Genomic DNA, 20133 nt, shown 5'->3' with positions numbered 1-20133 from the left:
CAAAAACACAATCCTACACTATAAGAGTGCCCACCCAAAAAGTCTCAAAGACAATCTCCCATATGGGCAGCTGTTAAGGATTAGGAGGAACTGCACAGATGTTGCAGATTTTGAAGGACATGCAGGCACCTTTTGCAATGAGATGGCAAAAAGAGGCTATCCAAAAAAAATCCTTAGGCACTCTTTAAAAAGAGCAAGATTTACACCTCGGGAAAGCCTTGTAGAGGTTAAAGAGAAGAAAAAACTTGACAAACTGGTTTGTGTCACCACATTATTTTCTGCTACGAACAAATTTAAACAAATAATATTCAAAAATAGGCATCTACTTGAAAATTTGAACTGTCCTTTTCCTAAACCTATGTTTGCAATGAGAAAAAATCAAAGCATAGGGCAGCAGCTAATACGTGCAGACATCTCATTACCAAAACCAAAAAGTTACTTACTATCTAAATGGAATATGAAGCCAATAATGGGCCACCATAAATGCAGAAATGGTGTGGCTTGCAACAGCACCATTGAAGGAACTGAGTTTAACCACAATGGAATAAAGTGGAAACATACCGATTTCACTAATTGCAAAACCAAAAATGTGGTTTATGCCATAGTATGTCCCTGCCAACAAATCTATATAGGAAAGACATCACAACAAGCAAACACGAGAATTACGCAACACAGGTCACGAATTAAAAAAAGGTTTTGACTGCACCTATGTTTGAACACTTTCTTGATAAGCCGCATACTGAAAATAACTTTCAGTGGACAATTCTTGCTACAATTAATGTGGCCAAAAGACAAATTGATGTAGACACGCATTATTACAGAAAGAAGCATACTTAATAATGAAATTTAATAGTATAGCTTCAGGCATGAATAGTATGAGTGAACTCAATAAAATATAAGACTCTAAGTCCCAGAATGCATCACTGTGGTTGTCTTGAGAAGGACCATTGTGATTGGCTGACTCGGTTGTAAACACCACCCAACTCCCATTTAGTGTGTGGGGAGCGTAAAATGGCTGCCATAACCCAATACATTGTTCACAGTGAGCTGGTCGACAAATACTCGTGAGTACCTGTTTTTTTAAAAACTACTTAATCTTCCTGATATCGCTATCAATAACTAGTGAGCAACAAACTAATTTGCTTCCTTTTAGAGGAAAATGGGATAGCGAGAGGCAGACGCGGCAATGCTTCAATTGACTCACAAAAGGTAGATTCCGTGATACAATGTTACTGCGTTTTGAAACATTGTTTCTGCGATACAATGTTACTGCATTTTGAAACATTATTGCATGCTCCGTCTTTTAAAAACTGAGTAATTTTTTCACTAGACACGGAGCGTTTGCAGCCTTCAAAAGTTAAAGTAGAAAGACGGACAGAGGCTTGTTTTGTTCAGGTACTTTATTACTCTAAAGCTTGTTGACTTAACAAAAAGTATTCTTGAATGCTTTACAGTATAAATAGGAAATAAATATGTCTTCCACAGAAACGACGCAGGTCGCAAAATACCGGGCTGTGAAAAGAAAGTAATGAGGTAGGATGCTTTGATTTAGTATCGCGGCTGCGATTTAAGTCTGCATTTTGACCGGAGCTAAAATTCTTTTAACCTCTTTTAGTTAATTAGGAATTACAAGAGCGATTCGTTTTATATATTGGCCCACGGAATTGATGATACCTTCTGCATCATAAAATAGCACGAATAAGGTACAAAATATATAATGTAAAAACACATTGTGGAAGTAGTAAAACTTAGGGAGATTCTAAAAGTGTCTTTATGTTACAACTCTTTTAAAGAACAAAAAGAACAAAAGATGTGATGAGAATCCTGTTAAGAAATATCAGGATTTGAAACGCGTCGGCATATTGCCCACATGTTGAGGAGTGTTGGTTCAATCCCACTTCATGAATGAGGACTGAATGCTTAGTTTAAAATAAAAAAATTGATGTTGACTTTGGGTTCAAAATAAAGTAGGATACCTATTAGAGAACTAGTATTAGGGCAATAAGCTTGAAGTTGTTGTTGCTTATACGGCTTACGTTGGAATACTGTTTTGTAAAGCACAAGTCATTTTTTTTGACAATGTATTGTTGAGCACGATTTGTTCTATGTTTATATGTGAATTGTTTTTGAATGAGTAGGCAAATAATCAAAAAGGGGGGAGTGAAGAGGTGGTGCCGATGGGCACCAAGGTGGGCACGTCCTCCTCGTTACTTGGATATTATTAATCAAAAGGGTCCACCTCACGTAGGGTGGGTGTATATCCAGATGTCAATGGAATACACCTAGTTTGTTAAAATACCCCTCACACACCAAAAGGGCCCTTGGTGTCATGCTTCATCATCGGGGTCTTCCCATCCCGCTGCGGGACGGGGCAGTGCTGCGACAAGCGACTACGCTGGAGCACCTTTAGATGGGGGTGCTATGTGAATGGAGTGAGTGTCAGAGGGGTCAGGAGTGATACGGAAAGTGTAGTTAAAAAATACCTGGCCTCGTGGTAAAAATTTTTTTAATAAACACTGGCTGGTATTGTTAAAAGGTAGTGAAGCGGAGAGAGCGAGCAGGTTAATGGGCTCTCTCTCCTGTGTGGGTCAACATGTTTCGAGGCGTAGGGCCTCTTCGTCAGGACCTAGGGGAAGATCCCCCTGTCACTCACTAGTGTTACTCCACAAAAGATAGTGAAAAAGTGTATATACAATAGATAAGTGAAGAAAAACAATCTATCAATGTGTGTAGCTATAAACTTTATAATTACACATTTCGTACTACTGTCAAGCTAATGATGTAGTATGCCTGTAAGACAAGAAAAGGTGATTACAGTTGCGCGGATCCCAAATGCGCTTTGCTCTTTGTTACCTGTGAGGGAAGAAGAGACGCACATACATATATACCGACTCAGGTACTGGGGTATTTTTGTGAGTAAGGAAACACACACAGGGATTACAATCACTCGCACACGGTAGTTGGACACACATGAGGTGGTTCTATTGCTAGGAGAGTATTGAATACATACTTATCAAGAAGAGGAATCAATGCCTCATGAGCCGGTACTAGACAGAAGGGTAAAGTGGGGTCCCAACTGCAGAGGGAGAAATAAAAGATAGAGAATGCACATAGCATTGTCTTATTCAGTTCTGTTGGTCTCTGGTTTTTGAATGAACCTTTGTTTCTATGCAACTATGAAGCGACAATGTTTTTGTACTCCATGTAATAATGTTTGAAAAAAGAAAATTTGAAATATAAAGTAAAAGGTATAAATAAATATACCAGGATTAAACTATAGAAGAAGTGTTAATCCCTTATGCTAAAAATTGGTTATGCTAGAAAAACATCCGAGGTATAGGCTCACCCCTGGTTGCTTCGGAATCCAAGAGAAGGCACTGGACTGGACCACATCCTTCCTCTCCGGGAGAACCCAGAGCGTCCACCTCCCACCCTTTCGCTCCAAGGCCACCGAGATCATCTGCGGCGTACCACAAGGCTCCTCACTCAGCCCGACGTTGTTCAATATCTACATGGCACCGCTTGCCCACGTCGCCCGACAGCACAACCTCAACATCATCTCCTACGCCGATGACACCCAGCTGATCATCTCCCTCACCGAAGACCCTCTCACCATCAAAGCCAACCTCCAAAGAGGAATGAAGGCCATCGCCGAATGGATGAAGGACAGCATGCTGTAGCTGAACTCTGACAAGAAGGAGGTCCTCACCCTCGGCACTACCCCCTCAGCCTGGGACGACTCCTGATGGCCAACATCGCTGGGAACAGCCCCGACACCTACTGAACTCGCACGCAACCTCGGGGTCATCCTCGACTCCATCCTTTCCATGACCAAGCAGGTCAACGCTGTCTCCTCATCCTGCTTCAACACCCTCTGAATGCTCTGCAGGATTTTCAAGTGGATCCCCACCGAAATGAGAAGAACTGTCACCCAGGCTCTCGTCACCAGCAGACTGGACTACGTAAATGCCCTCTCTGCAGGAACGACAACCAAGCTCCTGAGAAGACTGCAATGCATCCAGAACACCTCGGCCCGGCTGATCCTCGCCATCCCCCGCCGCAGCCACATCACACCCCACCTGGGAGACCTGCACTGGCTCCCCGTCAACAAGAGGATAACCTTCAAAACTCCTCACCCATGCACACAAAGCCCTCCACAACGCCGGCCCAGCATACCTCAACAGACGACTCAGCTTCCACATCCCCACCCGCAACCTCTGCTCAGCCAACCTCACCCTCGCCACAGTCCCCCGCATCTGAAGAATGACCGCTGGTGGCAGATCCTTCTCCCACCTCGCCGCCAAGACCTGGAACAACCTCCCCACCAACCTACAACAGACCCAAGACCTACTGGCCTTGAGAAGACTTCTCACGACCTGGCTTTTCGACCAGTAGCAGCTCCCCCCCCCCAGCTCCTTGAGGCACTCACGGGTATGTAGCGCGATTTATAAATACCCTGATTGATTGATTGATTGATTGGCAGCCATCTTGTGACTCGGTAACTGAGTCACAAGAAAAAGGGTGAAAAAACATTAAAAACAAGAATAGCGGGCTGTATACAAACACCCTCACCCCATAGACCTACTCAGGGGGGCCCACAAGTACAAATTCGCACTGGGTCTGCAAATCCAGCATTCTTTTTTTAAAAAGACGAACCGCGGTCTCCTGTGCTTTGTTTTCTTTTATTTATTTTGTAACTAAATTTTTTATTAAGCAGAATAAAAAACAAAATAGTTAAACATAAAAAATATATACTAATACAATTGATACTATGCAATATTTTACATTAGAGAGAAAAGGAAATCATCACCAATTTTAATGTATAAAAGAGATCATTTAAATTTAACTAAAGTGCAAGTGCTAAAGTGCCATGAATCCAAAAAATCTGTTTCCTGGAAATCTTTTTCCAGAAATAGAATTCACACTGAACAATCCTATTAATTAAAAAGGAAATATAAACATTTATTTTTTACTAGAATGCAAGTGCTTAAAGTGCAATGAATCCGACAAATCTTTTTCCTGGAAATCCTTTTTCAAAAATAGAATACATACTGAACAATCCTAATAATTAAAAAGGAGATATAATCATCATAAATATTATATATCAGAGAAAGATCATTTCATTTAAACTAAGGTAGAAGCGCTAGAAATGAAACAGGGAATGTAAACATCACAGCTATTATATTATTTGTAATTGAAAAAGATAATTTCTTATAAGCTAAAGTGCAGGTGCTAAAGTGCAGCAGAACAAATGGATATGTTATCCCAAAAGCCCCATTTTCATTAGAATCAAAATTCAATTCATAATAAACAATTCATACTGAACAGGAACATTTCATATAGACTAAAGTGCCAGTGCTAAAGTTGTTGCCCTTAGAGATCCCTTTCCATTTGATCAAAATATTTCCAAACTGAAACACATTTTCTAATAGCTCCCACCCTTTTCACATAAGTGTCTCCATATATTCTTACTTGTTCCATTTTATTATACCATTCAAGAAAGGTCGGGCTTTCGTTGTTTTCCAATTCTGGAGAATCAGTGAATGTGCCACCAAGAAGGAGATTAGACAAAAAAATGTCACCCCATCTGGCAAAACCTGGTTTAAGCTTTGTTTTAATAAGCCATACAATGCCACCTCTGGCTCAGGTTGTATATTACTCCCAAGGGCACGAATTAGCTGAGCACACATTTTCACCCAGAGCTGACTCAATCTTGAGCATGTGCAAGAACATGTAGCCAGCCGCACTCTCCAACTTGTTGGCAACGAAAACACTTCTTTTCAACCTCAGATATATATATTATGCTAAACATAGGGGGTATAATAAGCCGTCCATCGGGACAGAAACTCCATTCTTTTGAAACTTGCGGCTATCAGTGCCTTACTGCCATGTTAGGAAATAGCTTGCCACACTTTAGTTGAAATATTGTAATACAATTCCTTTTTTATTTTTTCCAGAAAATTAGTAATGACTAGGGGCTCCCCTTGGATTTGAAAAACTCGATACCAATTCCCTATACCTCACATTTTAGTTCTAAACACAGCAGCAAGGACCGAGGGGGGTACCTATATTTCCTGGGAGTATATATTTATTAAACAATGCAGTTTCTACTAAACTGTGAGTGCTAAAATTAACTTCTTAAATATTAATATTTGTCCAATCGTTTATGATAATGTGAACGTAGAATTTTGTACTCCATCAGTTAGTTTTTATCTGTTATCATCTGCTTCAGCTAGGAATTTTTAACTTGTCTCCTTATTGTATATAGTAATATGAATTTGGCACTATGCACTTTATATGAAACCCTCTGCTCTATCCAACAATTTTACTTTATTTTTGGGTTTACCACACCTTAAATTTTAATTGTTATTTGTAAAGTTATGCATTTTTTTTGATGAAAAGTCTCCTCCTATATGTTCACTTTTATGGCATTGATTTGTCGAATAAAGTATATTTGACCTGACCTATTTAACAATGATCTTACCTGGAGGAAGCTAAAGAAGAGTAACCTTCTGCATCTAGCCTGAACCTCCTCCCAGTTAATACCTCTCCCACCTATTTTAAACTGGCTTAGGTTTTAAAACCTTTGATTCCCAAAGTTTTAAATGACTATTGCGAATATAAAAGTCCCAAACTTCTGGCCTCTTTCACGCCCAAGTATTGAAATCTCGAAAACTGGGCCTTTTGAGAATAAAAGTTTTGAAGTCTATTAGAAAGTGCTTAAAATGTTTTGTATCTAACTTTTTTTTAGAAATGTTGTTGTTTTTAAGAAGACCGGAAGCTTCATGGGCCATTTTACTAAGGAAAAAGCTATCCAAAGTTCCCCTGTTATCAAGCAGCCGAACTGTTATATTTATAAATGTTGCTTCATAACAAGTACGAATATGGTGGAGTGCCAGCCTGACTAGTATCAAGTTGAAGGGCTGACAGTTTTAACGTTGATGCATTTTTTATTACAAATAAACTGGCGAAACAATTTTCCCAATTCTCTAGAAATAATTTTCACAATTCTCTAAAATAAACTGCATTGAAATTAGTAAGGTAGTTCTGACATCTTTAATAGAGCAACACGCCCTATCAAAGTGAGGGGAAGAAGAATCCACTTTCCCAATAGATATTTCATTTTACTCAGTGTTGCTTCATAATTTAACATAAATAAATAAATATTTTGGTTTGAGACATAGATTCCCAGATAGCGAATCGGCTCAGGAGAATATGCTTGTTTTAAATTGTCTGGGAGAAATTTACAACAGACATTAAGCGGCAATACTTCAGTTTTTTTATGATTGATTTTATAACCTCATAATGCCTCAAGCTCAGCAAAATCCCTTAAGATCCTTTCAATATTTTGTTTTTCTGGCTTTAGATAGAGTATAACCTCATCTGTGAATAATTTTATTTTCGACATTCCCCTAATTGGAGTGTTTATATCCATGGTATCCTGAATCCTAACGGCCAGGGGTTCTATAAAGAAGGTAAATAAAACTGGCAACAGGGGGCACCCCGGCCGGGTCCCACGTCTAATATCTATTGTGCCTGCCAATTTTTAATGTATACTATTCTGAGCCTGTGCTCCTTTATATATATTCTGGAGCATAGTAATAGTTTGTGCCGAAACCTAAACCTTTCAAGTCCATAAAATAACGCACCCCAATTCACGAGGTCAAATGCCTTCTTGGCATCGACCATCATAATTATTGCGGAAGTTTGGTGGGTATTAATATAGTCAATTGCTTGAATTAGATTACTAGTGTTTGACAACATTGGTCGGCCTAATATAAAGCCAGATTGATCATTATGTATTGCACATTGTGCTACAGTGGTGAATCGATTGGCCCATATTTTCATCAGTAGTTTGTAGTCTACATTTAAAAGGCTAATTGGCCTATAAGAGCCACCTCGGTAGGACTTTTTCCCTTATTTACAAAACTAACTGATGAGGATTCTTTAAACTCTGCTGAAATGTCACCTCCCTCTTTAATATGATTGAACAGGTTGAGCAAGAATGGAAGTAGCTCTTCCGAGAAAGCCTTGTAAAAATTAATCAAGAGTCCATCATTTCCACATGCCTTACCTCCAGGCATTGAAACCAAAGCCCTAGAGATTTCTTCTGCTGAAATGTCGGCCATTAAAGCCACTTTCTGTCCAGTAGAGAGCTAAGGGAGAACTAAATCATAAAAGTAGCACTGAATAGTCCGTTGAAAAGAGATCCTTATAATGATCTACAAAGATTTTCGAGACACTATCTTTTTCAGAAACTATTATCTGCTTCCCAGGTATTACCACTTCATTAATTACCGCCACTTCTTGTTTGGCTCTAGTTGACCATGCCAAGAGTTTTCCTACCGTCTGGCTTTCTTTGCAAACTCTCTGCTGGTATGCTCTTGAACTACTTATTTCTTCCATAATGAAAAACTCCCTCAATTCCTGCTTGGCCTTGGTTAGTTCCTCATCGGTATGATGCCCCCCCCAGAGGAACCTTTTTTTGTACCAAGGCCGCATCAAGAGCTTTCTGTAGTTCTTTTATTCAAGTTTTACGTTCTCTGGCTTGTTCTGCCGTGAAAGCAATCATTTGTCCTCGTACTGAGGCTTTAAATGCCCCCAAACTAAGAAAAGTATCACAGTGCCCCTATTGAACTTAAAAAACTCCCTAATCCAATCTTGCTTGCTCATTATCCACCTTTAATTGGATAGGAGAAGTCTATCCATCTGCCACCTGGATTTTCTCTCCCCCCCAGTGCGAGATCAATTTCAAATTTTACTAAAGAATGGTCTGAAAAAGAATTGGCCAAAATCTCAGTATTCGAGCAACTCAAAGAGTGTGACACCAGAAAGGAGTCAATCCGTGAAGCGGACTTGAAGTGGCCAGAGTAATAGGTAAACTGTTTAGCTACACCATGGGCCCTTCGCCAAGGATCAACCAGTTGATGATCCTGTTTCATGACATCAATCAACTTTTTGGTCCCTGGGCTTCATCTGCTTTTTTGCTTTGTTTGATGTATCTAATTGCAAATCTTGTATAAAATTAATGTCCCCCCTAAAATAATTGGGCCAACCGCTGCTCTAGCTTTTTCATTTATGCTTTTAAGAGCCAAAACATCGTCTACAACTGGTGCATATTAATTTACGAAATTCAGCGTATTGCCATTCACCTTCACAACTATTCAAATTCATCTTCCATATGGATCTCTTTGAATTTAGATGATGTCCCAGTTTATCCCTCATCCAAAATAAATAGCACTCCCCCCTTTATTGCTGCCTGGGCTGAAGCAAAATAGGCCTTAGAGAAACTGTTGGGGATAAACAAATTAGGCTGATTAGTTTTAAGGTGAGTTTCCTGCAAAAACTAAATTTGGGGTGAGAAAGCCACCAACCATTTTATCAATCCACCATACTTTCACTTATTCAAGATACCATTTACATTGATCAATATAATGTGGACATTTCTATCCATTATTAACACTATTGTTTTGATCCAAACCATCAGTAAACATACCCTTCCTTCTAAAATATTATTTTAAATAATTCTGCTCTTTTTCTGCACCGCCACCCACCCTCAGTGCCCTGACCCAAACCCACCCCGGAATCCAGTGACCCTTCCCACGACTGGCTGATGGGGAATTGCCCACCTCACTCCCTGCCTGTCCAAAAAATGGGCCCTTAATATAGGGTGCCATGATGTTGCACCCTGGTGTGATACACCGCTCCCCTGACCTGAGAGAAAAAGAAAAGAAAAACCGCAACAGAAGCACAGATGTCCTTCATATCAACCAGACGAATCCCTTTACTTATCTTTCGTGATTTGTTGCAATAGTTCCTGAGATTCGTCTAGGCTTGTGACCATATGGAACTTGCCATGAACCAGAACTCAAAGTTTTGACTGTTGGGCAATGGCTGCTTGGGCTCCCTGCGCTTTAAGCAAATAGAGGAGCTTAACAAACTCTTTCCTGCAACATGCTGCTGCTGTGCTCATATCCGAGAATATGAGGCAGCTAGGAACCTCTAGGGATGAGAATTGCTTCTTCGGTATTGCCCTAGTTAGAATCTGCTCCTTCTGACGATAATCTGAAAAATTCACTATAATAGTTCTATGCAATTTAGAATTGGGAAAAGGCTGTGCTGGAACTTGGTGGGCACGAGTGATTGTAAGATCCCCTGAAAATTCTGAAAACCCATTGTACTGAACCCCCACCAACTGTAAATTAGTCCACCGTGAATGGTTCTCTAATTCTTCGAGTTTAGCTTCCAGTAAGTTCTTTTGTTTTTGTCAGCTAGGACCTGCTGCTGAATTGAGGTCATCTGGTCCTCTAACTGAGAGATTCTAGATTCGGCCTCCTGCAACTTGGATGGCAGGGCCCCCACAACTTCTTCAATTTTGGAAGGACGAGCATGTAGTACTGCAATTTCTGTTGCTTGTGTGGCCTTCATTTTCCTAATCTCATCAAGAATAAGATTAAGCATGCTTTTTATATCACACTGGAAAGTAGGGCCAGCCCCAATTGCAGACTCCGTAGTGATTGCCGTGGTTGCTTCGGTGCCTTCTGATAATATTGGAGCTAGGGGTGGAGAATCTGTCAATGGTTGAAAAACCAGAGGAGATGCCATGACAGTCGTTTCAGGACAAGATTGTAACTGAGACTGAGCACTCTGAGTATTGTTAGTACTGTTCTTACTGTGACTATCCTGCTTAGAGGCTTGCCTGGAAGCCTGTTGCAGCGGAGGGAGTAGAGACTGAGATTGAGATGCGTTAGATTTTGAAACATGGGGTATTCCTTGGCTTTGCCCAGTGGTACACCGGAAAGATTTTCTTGGATGTTCGCCTGATTATCCACTGTGGGATTGCTATCCTGGCTTCCTCCCATTATAGCTTGGCCTGATAATTCATTACCTCCTTCAGCCCCCCTGGAGTTGAGTTTGTTGATCTCTGGCTTTGAATACTCAGCCTTGCTTAACTAATACCCCCTTAACCCTCCTCTCCTTGGACCAAGACTTCATCCTCGGAGCAAGAGGGACTAACTGTAGGAGAAGAGCCACGGCGGGCTCTCTGTACATGCTCATGCTCAGCCTTTGCGGTTAACTTCATCTGTGTAGTACAAGTTTTAAATTTAGGGGGCATATTTGGGCTGGGTATTATTTATTATTCTTATTGTTCTTTATATATTCCTTTTTATTTTTTTGGCCTCTGAGATGCCTCTAAGATGCCAAAGTCACAAAAATCACCAAGTCCCTAAGTCACCAAATCACAATGGGAAAGCACCCCTCCTTTCAGCTTCGCACCTTGTTCTTTACTGTACTTTAGCTTTATTCAGCCCGTCAGCGTCACCAGAGGAGCTCCCTTTTTATTTAGTCATGCAGCAGCCTCTTTGACCTGTTTTAAAGCATTAGCCTCAGTGTCCTCGGTAGCAATTCCAGCCGCCGAGTAGTTGAAGAGATGCAGAAACGAGGGGTCAATACTCTAGGCAGCTTTGGACAGCTCACACGTCTCCTGATTGCTGGCCAAAGCGCGCCCACTGTATTCACTCACATGCCAAAGTTCCTCTGAGCCTCACACCATCCAGAGGGAGCTCAGCAAGCAACAGCCCTCTCTTCCTTTTAGCCCGAGCGGTGAAGCCACCAGTCACCAAATTCCCTCCCACTTTTAGTACCTCTGAGCCTCACACCATCAAAAGGAGCACTACAGGACCGAAGCAGCAGTCCCTCTCTTCCTTTTACCACCTGAGCAGTGAAGACAGCCGCCGCCAATAGAACCACCTCTGCAAATCACTCAAGCACCGCGGAGCCGAGAGCCTCGAGAGCCTAGCATCTTGGTCAGCGGTCAGCGGTCGGGCTATCAGGTACAGGGTGTTGATCAGCTGAGGCTACGTGCAGGCGGGATCTGTCATAGCCTCTCCTTAGCTACCCGAGCTTCATTTTCTATGAGCCCACATGTGGGTCAGGTCCTGGGGCAATGGCAAAATAAATAGTGGGAGCCCATGGGGGCCCCCACAGCCCCGGGGACCGCCACCTCTCCGGCCGGTGATGGAGATTTAGCCATGGCCGAAATCCCCCATTCTCTGGCCATAAACTTCCGTCTCCGGCCCGGAAGCTCCCCCTCTGACCCAAAAGCTCCGCCTCCGGCCCAGAAGCTCCTCCTATGGCCCGGAAGCTCCAGCCCGAGTATGGACGTCAAGTTAGTATTCGTAAATCCATTCTATGAATACCAAAAGTAGTAAGTGCATTCTGTGAATACCAAAAGTAGTAAGTGCATTCTGTGAATACCAAAAGCAGTAAGTTTAGGATCTGTGGATCGTGCCCTCAGTCCTTGGTTCAGACTTATGCCGTTTGCCTAAATGGTGTAAATCTGTTCAGTGGTTCCTGAGAAAATTAAAATTAAAAATACATATATATCAATGACCTGGGTGGATCTGCGCATCTTGCGCACACTTTAAACGCACTGTCCCGATCAAGCGCTGAATGCTGATTGGCTATCAAGTGGTGGTTAACATTCGAAACCAGAAATTGTTGGCAGCCATTTTTTGCCTCAGTAGAAGCGAGGCTCTAGAAAATAGTGGGACAAGTGTTCAAAAGGTATAAAGGGGGCATGTAAGAAATATTTTGATCATCTAGACCTGAAAAAACTGAGAAATGAGCGTTGGGTGCATGGATCCGCCGTAATAAAAATAAAAACAAAAGCAAAGCGGGGGTTCCTGTACTTGTTTAAGCATTAGCTAACTGGGAGGGCCAAATACTGGGATTTAAAATATTACATTTGTTGGGGGTCCAGAGGGGCCCTGCAGCCCAGGGACCGCCATTCCTCGGCGCAACAAAATAAATGGGTGAGGGAGCTCAAAGGTCCATCTAAGTCCCGGGGATTGCCACCTTCCGGGTTTTCTTTATATTTTGGGAGGGGTGCCGCGTAGTTTGCATTCTGGAGCAGTCGAAAGCCTTGGGGAACACCACTCTCCAGGAGCGGTTCCTGCTGTATCTCAGGGTGTCTACCCCCGGGACACTGCTGTTTGCTATGGCAGGGCGGGAGTCGAGGTTCCCGCTCCATCATAGCAAACTTGAGGGCATATTAACAAGTGTCATTTCGCCGCAATTTTTGTAAAAAAGCCCAATATGCGGTGAAAATTATATCGCCCTATTTACTAGGTGACCCTAAGATGCATTATTGCATGTTAGCAGCCGGTTTGCTAAGGGGTCGCCTCATATCTCCAATGAGTTGCAATGTTGGTGTTCTCAGTGGGAAGGTAGGTGTTTCTATGAGAATATAAAAAGGAAGAGGGGGTTATGACAATAGCGTTGTAATTACAAGGCGGCCCTGGACTTGAGGGCCGATAGGAAAAGTCTAGCTAATTACGGTTTATGTCAGATCCTAACATCTGTTCTGAAGTAGACTTAAGCATGTCTAATATGTGAGGTGGATTGATATGTTAAGTGCACAGTCCTATATTAATAAGCTTTTGACTTGCGAACATAAATTATCGCTGTATTTCTTGCAATATTGGTGGCATATTTACAAGGACAGCATTAAAATTATCATCGATTTAGCGTTAGGAAAGTGTCGTTTAAGCGGCCATAATGGCTTAATAATAGACTTTTGAGAATTCGTGAGGATTCCAATAGAAGCCCAGAGAAGCCCAGGTTTACTCCAGAACATGTTAACGCTGTCCTTGATAATATGCTCCAAGTTTGCTATGGCAGGGCGAGAGCCTCGGCTCTCACTCTTGCATAGAAAACAGCAATGTTGAAAAAATCTTCCAGTAAGATAAGAAAGGATTTTGAAGTCCATTATTGTAGTTTTAGTTGTAGTTTGCTGCCGTTAACCTCTTGCATGCTCGTGACGCAACCATTCCGTCACGAGTTACGGTGGGGCTGTGCTGGTGATGGAACGGTTCCATCACGGCCCGGCCGCCGCGCAAATTTTGCACCTGCGCGGCACGTTCTGTTGAGCGGGCGGGGCAGTGACGGAACCATTCCGACACAAGCACAGCGCCACAGCGACTCGTGATGGAGTGGTTCCGTCACGAGCATGGTGGCGCCACGCGGCCCCCTCCCCCCTAGCGCTGCGGCAGAATTACCACTGCGGCCAAGTTGTTAAAGCTGCGACAATTATAATGCCGTCCTTGTAAATATGCCCCTAAGTTTTGTAATGTCGATAATCCCGTCTACCATTTAAATAGGCACAAAGTATTTAGTGAAGTGCATTGTGAATCGTGAAGCAACACTGTCTAATTGTGATCGATAAAGCATTCGTAGAGTTGTCTACTTCTTTTGCAAGTAATGTGTATAGGGGCAAATTTACAAGTTCCTTGTGTCACTATTGCATAAATTTTAACATGGGAAAAGTGACGCGAAAGTGGTGCAAGATGCTTGTAAATCTGCTACACAGTGCTCTGTCTTAGTTTGCTTTCCTTTCTGTCATGTAGAGGATCCTGGGTAAATATAACGGTTTCTGTACAGCCAGTACCTTTCAACCCTACCTCCAAACCGCTTACTGCCTGTTACCATAGTAACAGTTCTTGGAACACTTAAGTGAGCACACAGGTTACAAGTTCACCACACGATGTGGCTAATCGAAACAGTTACTGTGCTGGAGTTTTTAAAATTTTCTATCTGAACCGTTAATCCCAGGTAAAGAGCTGGAAAAGAGTCAGTATTATACTTCTAGTTATAAACATCATTTCTATTTTAATTGTATAATGTTTTGTAAGCATATGATTATCACACTAAATAATAGTGAAATGTTGTCAGAAAAAGATGTATGTACTTTTTTATTAACTTTTATTAAAACAACAATAAATACCTACGTAAGTTTAAAATAACAATATAATAAATATCTAGAAACATAACTTTAACATAACAATATAATAAACAAAAATGTTCGATGGACTCCAATGCAAGGAGGGTAGGTAACCTGCAAAACAAAAATGAAAATAAGTGTTTAAAATGAGTTCGATGTGACTGAATGAGGTCAAAGATCACAAATTAAGGTAACACTTGGCAATATTTGTTAATTTGCATGTCTGTAGTGTGCCCGATACATTCCACCCCTCTTATAGGCCCGCATTCAAGAGGTGTCTGTTCGGAAGTGCCTACTGCGTCAGATTTACAGTATGGACCAACAGGTCTTTAAAATGATTCAGACATTAGACAGAATTAGGTGAGAGATCACGTCCTTATGCAGGACAATATTCTTTATTTGGAAGGCATTTAATCAGAGGCATTGTGTATCTAGGCTGATCTGCTTACCTTGTGTAAACACTGTGGCGAACAGAGTTCTCAACTTAAACACAGCTTTGGTTCTGCACTGAAGACTGTATTCAATTCAGCCTTGATTTGTTTATCGGCAGAGTGGACAGCAGAGTCCATAACTTTAAAAGAGAAAGAGAAACAATGTGAGAGAGAGTGGGAGAGAGAAAGAGAGAATAAACAACATTAAAAGTGTGAGAGAGAGAAAGTAATAGATGGACCAGTTAATACTGGAAAAAACTCTTTGTACCTCACCGTTTTGCCTCCGTTGTGTGTTCAAGCACGTGCCGGTTCATAGTGCACCCTCCGGTTTAGTGATCTCAAATATTGTATAGAGTTAGTAATAGCATAGTACATACAACTGCACATGTATATTTTTGCTATATGTCTTTGTACACTCAGGATACTGCATTTCATCAACTTCCCCTGCAAGGAGGTGTTTGTGCAATGTTTTTTTCCAAAGTACTATACCCCATGCACTCCCACTGCATAGCGGTGAGTTCTCATTACTGCGTAACCAGACAGTTGCACACCATTGACTCCCAGAGTCCGGAGGTGAATGCTTCTTCTTGCTGCACTCAAGGGCAGATTTATAAGATTCTTGCGCCAATTTTGCATCACTTTTCCCATGTTAAAAGTGACGCAAAAGTGTTGCAAGGGGTTTGTAAATCTGCCCCGCAGACTGTTGCAACCGTTCCACTCCCACTGCCCAGGGGTAATTGTACATTTGTACGCAGTCAAGCTGCTGCACACTAACCACTCTCTGCACCCACAGGTGACTTCTCATTTCTTCGGAAATAAGCTTCTTTGCTCACCTAGTGTTATTGGCGTGATTCAAAGAGGGTGCACTTAGTGTCGAAGCAGCCTTCTCAGACGTTGTTACGATGGCCACGCATCATCGCAGAATCCTGGAACGTTGAAATTTGAGGTGTTGGGGGGACGCCAATTTGTGAAACACAACCTGGTAGATAAAAAGAAAGATAAGATTGTGCGTCATTTTTTTATCAAACGAGTGAGAAAGTGAAAGAGTGACTGAAAACAATATTCACAGCTCACCCTTCTGTCACCGGTGTGTTTTTCACCATGTGCTGGGACATAATACACCCTGAAGCATTACATCTTAAAGATAGTAAAAGAAAGTTGTTATGATTGGTAATTGTTACTATCTTAATATGGAGTAGAATTACATCGGCCTTTCACACACCTTCCCTCCCGCATTTAAAAAACAACTATTTGTACAGTGCCAACTTGTTTAATAGGCTTCAATTTTTGTAAAATTACGATAGTAGTAATGTTTTTATCCGGTTGTGAAAGCAGGTGGTGCGCAGTGATACAAGTGATTTTGATCATCACAAGCAGCGGACATTTGACCGATCATAAAAGCTTTCCTGCATTTTGGAAAAAATACAAATGCAATAAGATACGGTATATAGGACTGCATACGCCTAAATTGCTGCATCGCCTTTTTGTATGCAGTCTGCTGCACCCCATCTACTTCCTTGCTGGGCACCCAGGCCTCATTGCTGACCTTTTTGTGGACGGGGCACCTTCTACATGATGCATTCCCGCTCTGCCACCAAGAAGTCTCACATATGGTGCTGAGTCTTGATATCTCTATGGCTAAGGACATACTCGTGCTCCCATAATCATTGCTGGTTCCTCAACTGCTCAGTCCTTGCTGTACCATTAACTCAGTGACCAAAGAGGCCACGCACGTAGTGGTGGGCCCCCCTGCTCTGTAGTTCGGGCCTACATGAGGTGTCCGAACCACTAGGACGGGCCATCACAGCGCTTGCGATGGGTGCAACTCCAAAATGGTGTAGAGCGCGTGCGCCCCATCTTTTTTATTGGTAGGGTCACGTGTGTAGTGACGTATGTGCTGGATGGAGTGACGTATGTGCTGGATGGGTGTGGTGTAGGTGTATACCAGCCATGAGGGAGTGTGTGTGTGCCGTTCTGACAACTAGACCTGGAAGTAAGAAATCACTACAATGGAAATCTGGACCATGTACGTACCGTTGTATCGTTTTCCTGGAAGAGTAAGCAGAGTGGGCTGGACTAACGTATGCAAGTGGTATGCGAGGCTGTGAACGATGACTCCAGAGCTCTGGGTGTGATTCTGTCGTGAGCTATATAAAAACTCTACTGATTTGGATGTCCATGTTGCAGTGCTGCCGTCACCTGGGTCTTACACGCAAATGTGTCAATATGTCTGTAATGTCTCACAATATGGCTAACATGGAAGGTACGGGGTATCACTGACCCTATATTCATCCATAGATGCACACATAAAAGATGGTGGACATGACGTATTTCTGCGAATATGAATGTTTGCTGGACATTCAGTGGAGTGTTGTAACTATAGTAATACAGGGCTGTGAAAAGTTTAGGTTGCAGTTTTTTGCACATGAAGGACGGATAATATATATAAATATGTGGTCATTCGAGTATACTGTCGAACTTGGTGCTGGAAATCATTGTTCGAGGCTTGGAGTTGCATCCACATCCTGTTATTGTAGTGTAATGACGTAATAAAAGCGTGCCTGAAAATGTTCTGGAAATACGGTGGTCATGTAAATTGTTGTTATAGTTTTAGGTCGACTTCGCGCTATATAAATATGCTAAAAAAAACAAGAAATAGTACACATTTATAAATTGACTATACAGTTTTTTGCAGTATTGTAATGATCCATTTTGTACGTTCATATTTGTAGAATGAGTGAGAGAAAGTTATATAATCAACGTTTTTTTTATTGGCAGAGGTAAGATGGTTGAATACGCTGTTTACGGCACAATATAATGTGGTAGGGTGCAGGAGCAGCATTTTACAAACATAATAACTACACAGACACAGATAGATAGTTGAAGTGGGTAGGGGCACATGTGCTCGACTCCATTTTATAACGTTGCTGTTGGTAAAAAGTAGAATAGTAATCAGGATATCATGCAGAGAAATTCAATCATAAACGGTTTATGACTTCTGCTGTACAAAGGTAGGAGCACTATATGTGAAATTATACACAGAAGATTCTATCTTAAAGGGTTCATGAGTTGTGGTACACTGAGGTAGGGGCGGTTTGTGTAGAGCCTGAGATGATGCATGGTTCAGGCAGAGCGCACTGGCAAGAATGTCTTTTGGCAACAGAATTTTGCCTTAATAAGGCCATGTGGCAATTATTTATGGTGCACTGAGTTAGTGGTACGTATGGTGCTCAGCGTATTGCCTACTGGACTGCATCATTTGTAATCACGATTGAAAGAATAGATGAAACATGTATGGAATACATTGTCGAAATATGTATGTTTCAGGGACATTATAGTTCAAGTTGTGACCTGTGGTGTGCGTAGTGTAGACTACCATTGAGTGTGTCTTTGCACTTGCAGCGTGAGTTTTGTTTTTCAACTAAACCTAGGACTGATATAAAAGAAGTTTTTGAAGGAAGGCTACTAAAGGGATATTGTATAGGGTTTGATAGACGTTTTGGTACTGCACTCTGTAAATAATGAATTAAGAGTCAGTTGAATTCTGCCTGAATACTGCCACGTCGCGATGAATTATGGTGCACTGAGTTAGTAGTACCTTTGGGACTGAGCGTGTACGTAACCTGCTATGATGCGTGGTCTGGGCTGTAATTTTTTTTCCTACTTAATTTTGCCTTAATAAAGCCTTGTGGCGATTATTTCTGGTGTACTGAGTTAGTGGTACGTCTGGTGTTTAGCGTGTGCTCACCCTACAGTTGTTGTGTAAACTGTTGCACCAGTTTATTACTAGCTATGTAAAAGTCTCTATTAGTTATTGATTAGTTAACAGAGTATTTGTATGGGAGAGTGAAAGTGTGTGTGGTTTGGTGGGGGTGTGACATGGTCAATGACATCACTGATGACATCTCACATGACATCACTGATGACATCACTGATGACATCATCCAGTGAATGTGGTTTAGTTTGAAATTTAAATATGTATTATACATATATATATATACCAATCTGTATTGAAGATTGAGTGGATATATAACTGTCTGGATGGAGGATTTAGTAGCTTTCTGACTGTCTGTTTAAGTGAGTAATTAAAAGTTTCTCACTTAATACATGGATTAGTAACTAAATTACGTGAATTTGTGCATCACTGTCTCTTTGTTGCATAACATGCTGCATCAGATGGTCATTAACTACATGAGTGTGTATATTAGTTATTGATTAGTTGGGTGAGTATTTGTATGGGACACTGAGTTTGTGTGTGGTTGGATGGGGTGTGTGTACCTCTATGGATAGATGTGTGAATGGTTGATTGACTAGGGGTATAGGTTTAAGAGTGCATGTGGAAACAGTTGTTTGGGTGACTGAGTGTATTTATTTGTGTGTTCATGAGCGAATATAGGTTTTAGTTGTACATCTTCACCAAAGTAAAAAAATAAAAAGCATTGTATGTGAGAATTGGTGTATATAAATACGTATATGTAAGTGTCAGTGATTGTAAGAGTAACTATATGAATGAGTGAATAATTGTAATGGTGATTTTCTGCCATATTAACTATGAGTTACTATGTGTTTGAATAAATGAGGAGTTGTGTGTATAATTGTGTTTCTATATTTGCCAAAAGAAACAAAAAGGTAACTGAGGTATGGACAAAGCATTAGCACTTTATAATATCCAATACTGTGAGTAAGAAAAAAAAGCAATTGCACTTCATACAATTGTTGAAAACAATAAGAAGCATCAGCACTTCTAATAATTGGGAAAGGGAGGAAGTATGGAGAAGGCATTAGCACTTTATAATATAGAGATCTGTGAATATAGAAAAAAAACTTGCACTTTGTATAATTGTCAGAAAATAATAAGGAGCACTGGCACTTTAATTAAGTACAAATGATTCATTGACTAATATAATGTGCAATGTATGA

This window comes from Lissotriton helveticus, chromosome 4_1 (genome assembly GCF_964261635.1).
Source record: "Lissotriton helveticus chromosome 4_1, aLisHel1.1, whole genome shotgun sequence".
Lineage (NCBI taxonomy): Eukaryota > Metazoa > Chordata > Amphibia > Caudata > Salamandridae > Lissotriton > Lissotriton helveticus.
The sequence above is the reverse complement of the archived record's forward strand: the minus strand, read 5'-3'. Positions refer to the sequence as shown.